This window comes from Triplophysa rosa, unplaced genomic scaffold (assembly GCF_024868665.1).
Source record: "Triplophysa rosa unplaced genomic scaffold, Trosa_1v2 scaffold47_ERROPOS3222836, whole genome shotgun sequence".
Lineage (NCBI taxonomy): Eukaryota > Metazoa > Chordata > Actinopteri > Cypriniformes > Nemacheilidae > Triplophysa > Triplophysa rosa.
Window position 1 is genome coordinate 1 of NW_026634485.1, and position 8811 is coordinate 8811.

The window sequence follows — 8811 nt, forward strand, 5'->3', positions numbered from 1 at the left end:
TTTATTCATGTATATATGTATTTATTCCTACATTTATTTATTTTTACATTTATTTATTTCTACATTTATTTATTTATGTATTTCTTTGTCTGTATGCTAATGAGTGGGGGCGTGTTTCACCTCAGACATTAGCAATCGATCTCAGAGCGGCGGTGCTGAAGCTTTGAGGCCACAGGGACACCTTGTGGTGTGACCAAACGAAACGAGGTTGACGAAGTTGCATAGAGAAGGCAATCTAGTCATTTAATATCACCCTAACTGTATGTAGATAGGGTTACCACACATAGCCTACATACTCTTTATTAGGGACATTGCCGTAAAACATTATTCGGTCGAGATTTCTAAAATGTCTTTGCACACATGAACAGAAACTGCCAAAACAGGTCTGCTAATGAGAACTTGGAAGAATACACTTGGACATGGAAGCGCGTGAAATTATCCACTAGTGACACATTTATTGTAAATGCGCTGGATGGACTGATAAGCAGCAGCGGTCCAACACTAGACGGCTACAAATAAGTGAACAACACCACAAATATCCCCTTTTACTTAAATATGCTCCTGTAACCAATAAGTAACATGGAACAGAATCAACAGCAAATCTGCCATGCATCAACAATGTCACACATAATGAATTACATGAAGCAATACTGAAATGAATGCAGAAGAGTATTTAAAGTAATGAACCAACAACTTAATTACAATTCAGCACTTAACTTTCATATAAGTATATGATGGTGTGCAAGTCCATGTCAATTTCTGTGACTAGTAACATAGTCCTTTAGCCAACCTGGCTCACGTCTTTGACGTTGTTCTCTGACCAGCCTCAGAAGACACTGAATTCCAGACAATGGAACATGAGAGGGCATCACGTTTCAGCATTGGCTGTCATTCCATATCCAACTCTCTATTGTTCAAGGGTGCAAGACACGATGCATGCCACTTTTTTCCATCATCCAAGAGGTAAGTGTAAGGACCAACTTTTTCCTGACCTCAACTGGAGGAGTGAACTTGGATAAGCTTTTGTACCAGTCACAGACCCTTTTTAATGCGCACTTTATTCCCTGGTCGAAAAGAGAAATGTCGCACTCGATGCTTGTGGTCAAAGCGAGATTTCATGACATCCTGACGTGAGGAAACACGTTTCTGCAGTGGTGTCGGCTCATGACCAGAAGGTGAAGGTTTCAGGACATTGAGACGGGTACGCATTTTCCTTCCATGAATCAATTCGAATGGGGAAACACCTGTTACAGCATGAGGTGTAGAGCGGTAAATCTGCAGGAAGTCAGTCACTGTTGATTTCCATGGTGCTGATTGTAGGATTGCTGATTGGATTGTACTCTTGAGAACCCTGTGAAAGCGTTCAATAGCACCATTTGCAGCAGGATGATACACTGAAGTACGAATGTGCTTAATATCTCTGTCTTTCAGGAACGCAGCAAACTCAGGGGAAGTGAACTGAGGCCCATTATCACTGACCAGAGTGGTCGGGTTGCCGTGTCTGCTGAAGACACAGGTAAGAAATGCAGTCACTTGTTTTGTTGCAACAGACGCAGTAAAGGCTACCTCAGGCCACTTACTATAATAGTCAGTGAGTGTCAGAGCATATCGACAGTCCCAGACAGCAATCTCGAACGGGCCCACAATGTCTATCGCCAGTTTTTCCCACGGTGCAGAAGGTAAAGGAACAGGCTGGAGTGGAACAGCAGAGGCTTTCGCAGTTTTGTCCAGAGAAAGACATAAATGACAAGCAGCAATTTTCTCCCTCACAAATGTGTCCATGTTTGGCCACCAATACATCTCACGCAGGCGTTGCTTCGTTCTCACAATTCCCTGATGACCCTCATATGTGCAATACGGAACAATGACTCACGCACTTTTCCAGGCACAACCAGTCTAGATCCTCTAAACACAAACTCAGCTTGCACCCTGAACTCATGTCGGAGCTTGTAGTATGGACGAATCACAGGATCCACAGCAGCAGAAGATGAAGGCCATTTACTCGCAATTTGTGCGCGCAACGCAGAGAGTTCAGAACAGTGAGCAGAGGCAGTAGCAAATTCTTCCTGGGATATGGCAATCGGACCAGAAGACAGTAAAGCAACAAACTCGGGTTCTGTATCCGACTCAGCATCCAAAGGAAGAGGCAAAGGCAAGCGGGATAAACAACCTGCAGTGTAGTTCTCAGATCCATCACGATACTCAACTATGTAGTCGAAACAGAGCAACCGAGCAGCCCACCGAGCAATACGCATACCAGCTCTATCAGTCCCTTTTGTGGTCAGCAGTGTCGTTAACGCTTGATGGTCAGTCCGCAACGTAAATCTGCGACCCCACAAGTACGTTCTCCATTTTTCCACCGCCCAGACACACGCCAGAGCCTCCTTTTCAACAGTGGAGTATTTCTGTTCAGCTGAGGACAGTGTTCTGGATGTGAAAGCGACAGTATGTTCTTGACCATCAGTGCCAATTTGAGCGAAGACAGCACCTAGTCCATATGCAGACGCGTCAGTAGAAATGACCACCGGCATCTCCGGGTCAAACAGTATAAGCGCAGGACTGTGAACCAGCAGCTTCTTCACATCATCCAAGCTTTATTGAGCATCATCAGACCAGCGAAATCCACTCTCATCTCTCAAGCACTCACGCAGAGGCATCACCACGGAAGCGAAATTAGGAATTAATTTGTTGTACCAGGAGAGAAGACCCAGCAAAGAACGCAACTGAACAGCATCCGTTGGTGCAGGTGCATTGATTATTGCAGATAGATGTTCCTGATCCAACTGAATACCCTGCGACGTCACCATGTGGCCTAGAAACTTCAAGCTCTGTTTTCTGAATTGACATTTTGACTCATTCAACACCAACCCAGCATCTTTGAGATGTTGCATCACCTTCTCTAGCGCTTGATCATGTTCTTGCAGCGAGCGTCCCCACACAATGATGTCGTCCAGATAATTTGCAACGTTCTGGATTCCTTTTAGAATGATGTCCATCATCTTTTGGAATGCAGCTGGAGCAGACGCCAAGCCATAAGGTACCCTGCAGAATCTGAAGAGGCCCTCGTGTGTAAGAAAAGCAGTGAGGTCCCGGCAATCTTCATGAAGAGGTACCTGATGGTATGCACTTTCCAAGTCTATAGTTGAAAACACAGTCGCACCTTGCAGTAATGTCATCATCTCCTCCATGTGTGGCAATGGGTAACTGTCTACTATAACTGCCTTGTTGGGCCCTCGCAAGTCCACACACATGCGGATCCCCCCGTTTCCTTTTGGACCACATCAATCGGAGAAACCCATGGAGAAGAATCAATCCGTTCGATCACACCAGCCTGTAAGAGACGTTCCAGTTCTGCGGAAACAGCATCTCTCACGGAGAAAGGTAAGCGACGCAATTTGCATTTGACAGGAGGTACAGAGTCAGAAATGTTCACCTTGTGCGTGAAGTTGTTCAAACAGCCTAATGCAGCACACTGTGATGGAGAAGTGGAGAGAGCACAGACTGGAGCGGATTGTGCCGACGGCAGCACAGTGTGTCCAGTAATTTGCAGCTGAAGTCCCTTAATCAGATCCATGCCTAGCAAAGCAGTGCCAGTGTCAACAATGAAGAAGTGTGCAGGACAGGTAATGCCATATTTAGTGACTGTAGCAGATAAACATCCTAGTACTGAAATCGGCTCTTGTAAGTAAGTAACTAAACGGGCAGCAGGGGCTTGCAACGGCACAGTGCGAAAATGCTGTTCATACAGTTGTTTCGGCAGGATGGACACAGACGAACCAGAGTCCACAGTAAGTTGAAGAGACACAGGGGTAGCAGCAGGTGAGGCATGTACGGTCACTTCACACATCAGACGGTCAGTCGCTCCAGGCAGATGGAGAATACAGACCTCTGGCAATTCAACTGAATGCACTGAATGAGTAGGAGCAGAACGGCAGACTCGTGCAAAATGTCCAATCTTATTGCAATTCTTACATTTAGCAGATGCAGCGGGGCAGTTCTGTGCTTTGCAAGATGTCCAGCAGAGCCACAGCGAAAGCATGTTCGAGCTGACGGAGCAGAAGCAGGTGGTTTTGATGAGGTACGTGCTTTGAATTTGGCCTTAGGACGCTGTCGTCCAGAAGCAGGAGTGGCATGTACAACTTGAACTGGAGCGAAGTTACTCGTAGCCAGCGATTTCGCCTGAGCATCAGCGGTCTCTAGCTGTGTGGCAAGTTAATTGCAGTCTCCAGTGTCAATTTAGATTCCACTAATAATCTTTCACGAATGCGAGGGTTAGCAATATTTTCAACAAGTTGATCACGCAACATATCGTCAAGATTGTCAGCAAATTCACAAGTAGTCCTAAATCTCTTAATGCAGCAATGTATTGTACTACGTTTCATCTATCCTCTTATGCGTTTCCTGAAAGCATGTCTTTCCACGACCACATTTCTTTTCGGAACGAAGTGTTGTTCCAAAGCCGTAATAGCATCAGCTAGATCGTCACCGGTATTGGGCAGTGTATAAAACAATCTCTGACCTTCGGTTCGAGGCAGTGAAGAAGCAAAGCACGTTTTCTGGCTTCTGAACATAAATCCCCAGTAGCATTGATGACTAGCATGTAGTTCCGGAACATTTTCAGCCATGTGACTAGCGGTATAGCAGGCTCACCGGGACAAGGCAAAAAAGGATTGGGAAATGGAGCACTTACTGAAGCCATCCTCAAAAAATCTTGTAAAAAAAAAGTCCTCGTCGCCAATTTGTTATGTCTTAATGCAGACAAGAAGCTGGAGACCGTGATTCCTTTTAGTAACATTTATTACCTAACACATACAGGATAACATGCAACATGCTCGTACTCTAACTTCTTCTCTCTCCTCTGCATCTCTATGCAACTCAAATAGAGGAGTGCCACTAGCGGTACATTAATGTGACAACACCACACAAACTGCACAACAACAGGTCTGCTATGAGACACTTGGAAGAATACACTTGGACATGGAAGCGCGTGAAATTATCCACTAGTGATCACATTTATTGTAAATGCGCTGGATGGAGCTGATAAGAACTTGAGTTGTTTGTCGATGAGACTCGCACAAACCAGCTCAGAACGCCGAGAGAAACCAGCGCATTTCACTGAAGTCTACGCAAGCATTATGATCAATGCGTTTGAAACGCGTCTGCAAATACAGTTTACATTCGCGTTTCCTAACTTTGCAATGCATAACACGTGGCATTTCGAATGCTTAAATTATAACGCATATTTCCATAGGCGTAATTTGCGGGTGGACGGGTGGGTCATGTCCCCACCACTTTTTGCCAAAGTCAATTTTGTTGACTTGAGTGTTAATTGCTAGAGGCAATTTCTAACAACTCCGCCCATCAGTTTCAGATTGGAATAGACAAAGTGTAGAAAGCACACGAACATCAACTTCTCCAGTGGCGTAGAGCGTAAAGCTGTGTTACCTACTTCATGTCGTCGTGGGTTCGGGACTGCTGTCCGCTGAACTTTTTCCCTTCACATATCAGATTGTAAAGGTATTTATTTGTAATAAACGATGAAAATATTTGAAAATGGCTGTTCAAGTCATACATGTACCAAACATTTTGCGCTTAATTGCACTTTGATGCTATATATTCGTCCTTATTGTTCTCGACATGCCGTTGCTATCGTCTATTGCAAGATTAATTACATTTTGATACTTGATAGAAAACTCAAATAAATGGAAAAAGTCACAACTTTGTAGTTTCATGAGTTCAAAACAAAATTTAGAAAGTTTGTTGTATATTTGTAGCCTATCTGGCAATGCCCGTATAATAAGTGAAAATAAGATTTTTTTAAAGATATTATTTTTCCATCTGTTTCCCCTGTATAACTTACTTGAATGTTTGTCCTTATTAGCAGGGGGTTCCCAAACGTCTCAATCCTTGACCCAGCAACAGGTAATCTGTGTCAAACACACATTTTTAACATGGGGAAAACACATTCGTTTCAGTAGTTTTTATTTTATCACAAATTAATACATTTAATTACGCACGGCAACAGCCATCCTTACATATAATAAAGCACAACATGCTTTAAATGATCTATTAATGAAAACATGATATAGTTTAAAAACAAATGGAAGCAGATCTGATATGTGGAAATTTAGAATAGTGAGTTTAGCGGATTCGTACGGTGGCGTATTGCTGCCACGTATTTTTCCACTCAATTATGTCGTTAAAATGAGATAATATGTCGTTTAAACGAAATAATATGTCGTTTTAAAATATATTTATTTTTAATATTGTCACTTTTGGAATTCCATAAAAACCCTCTTGTATCCCTCGCTATTGATTGCTTATTAGTTCATGCCCCGCACCTGTTCCTTCTTGATTTGCTCCCCTTTAAAAAGCCCTCATGTCTATTGTCTTGTGCTCGTTCGTTGTGTATTCTTGCTGTGATCCATGGTGTGTATACCGGTCCTCTCATGTGCCTTCCTGTTCCTCATGCATGTGTCCTGTTGTGAATTCCTCCGTCTAGTCTTAGTAAGTGTTGAGTTTAGTTCATGTCTAGTGTTTGGTTAGTAGTGTTTAGTTAGTCTTGGTCTCTGTTTTATTGTTGTAATTGCTTTGCCCCCTCGTGGGTTCTTGTTTTGTGTTTTATTGTTAATAAACCCTTTTTGTTAACCCGAAACTGCTGCCTGCAATTGGGTTCTTCCCCGTGTTCATGACCCGTTTACATCGATTACAGCAATTGCAAGTTTTGCATTACATCATTTTAAATACTGAGATGCGCAAAACCTCTTCAAGAAGCTTATTTTACTGGCATGTTGATGAACAGTAAACCGAAAACTGCTGTGAGCTGCCAGTGTAAATCTTTACATTTATTAAATACACCAGGAATTTGTACAAGTTGTTTTTTGCTTAAAGATAATAAAATAAGTCAAGTAAAATAAAGAGAATTTCAGTAAACTAGTTTTTTTTTCTTCTTAAGTTTTTACTGTTCCTGTCACATAAGCACAAAACAATCAAAAAACACTTTAATGCGCCGAATCCATCAGAACCGAACCGAAAACCGTGGGCCAAAACTTAGGTTCGTATTGAACCGTGGGTGAGCTGTATTGTTGCATCCGTACAATCTATCGTGACATTCAACACAGAACATGAAAACACAGATGAACAATCAGACGTACAGATCACTGTTAGTTACTCACAATCAGTATAATAATCTAATTTTCTTGACATTCAACACAGAACATGAGAGCACTGATGGTGTTTAAATTCTCATGACTTTTACCCGAAGCAGTCGGCCCCAGGCTTTACGATTCCTACATCAGATCCCGACTGCACCTAATCCTCTATCACCTACACAAACCCTCTCTTCACTGTCTCCGAAGGCATTTATCAGCCTTACCTCACACCTGGTGGCCACATGGGGCAGTTTTTTTTATCTCATCACCATAGCAAACACACTCTTTGCTCTCTGAGGCATAGCCTTCGCAGGTGCACTGAACCGTTTGCCAGGTGCGTTAGCGTGTATCCGTGATAGACATTGCAGTGTTGTAAGGAACTGAACTCATGTAATTCGGCCTTACATCAAAACATGCCATTGACCGCGTTTACATGGACGTCAGTAATCAAATTATTTGCCTTATTCTGAGTAAACTAATATTATGATTAAGGTGTTTACATGAGTTGCTTTAAGAATATACCTTTCATGTTCCTGTTTTACATGTTACACTACATAGTTCGATTAATGGCATACGTCATTACGTCCCTAAGCGATGCCGTTCGACATCAATTTCATGTATCAACAAACAGTTCGTCTTCGCCATGGTACCACAGTTTTTGGTGTTTCATTTATTTTCTAGAATTGTTGGCATCTTTCTTGTTTCCCGTTCGGACCAAAAATGTGCTTTCTTGCTTGAAGCCATGTTGTTTGCCGTGAAACGAAAAGGCTGTCCACTGCCGTGCGTGTGTGTAACATGTCGCAAAGTGCCGCAAAAGTTCCTATGCGCCGGTAATAGTGCGATTAACTGTGTACATGTCTATACCGAACTTCAGTGGTGTAAAGTATTGGAGTAAATGTACTTAGTTACTTTACTTAAGTATCTTTTTGGCTACTTTGTAGTTGTACTGAGTATTAAAGATATTAGCAACTTTTACTCTCTACTTAACTACATTTTTGAACAAGTATATGTACTCTTTACTCCACTACATTTGTAATGACTAATGCAAGTTACACATTACATTTTGCATGCACCTATCTTATAATTAATATTGCCATTTACAGGGTATGAAGGTACTACAATCTTGTGGATTTTGCTCTAACTTACAAAAACTTGTCAACATGGCTTCTTATATGAATATGAGTGCAGTATCAGGTAGATGTCAATCGCTGGCGGTTTACACACGGTTAGCCCTTACCGCTATTTCTACAGTAATATATTGGCAACACTGTTGCCAGCTAGTTACTGTAGGTCACACATCTACAAAAGCTCTTATTTTTAAAACTAACTCTTCCTAAATGTGCTCTAAACATGTTTGCTCAAAATTTGACCATGTGGTGGGACTATTGCCATGAAGTGATGTAAACCAGTAAAAAGAATGTATAGTATTTCAATTTTCAAAAGTGCTCTCACACTATATAGACAAAATATTAACCTATAGAATGAGTCGGACACAGAGAAATGAACAATCCACATATGAATCTCAACAATGGTGACAATCAACTGAACAGCTTCATGCTGCAATGCATGCTGGGTACATAGTACAAAACTCATTCATGATTGTTTGTCACCATTGATGAGGTTTGTATGTCAAGTGTCTAATTGTGTCTCAATTGCAAAG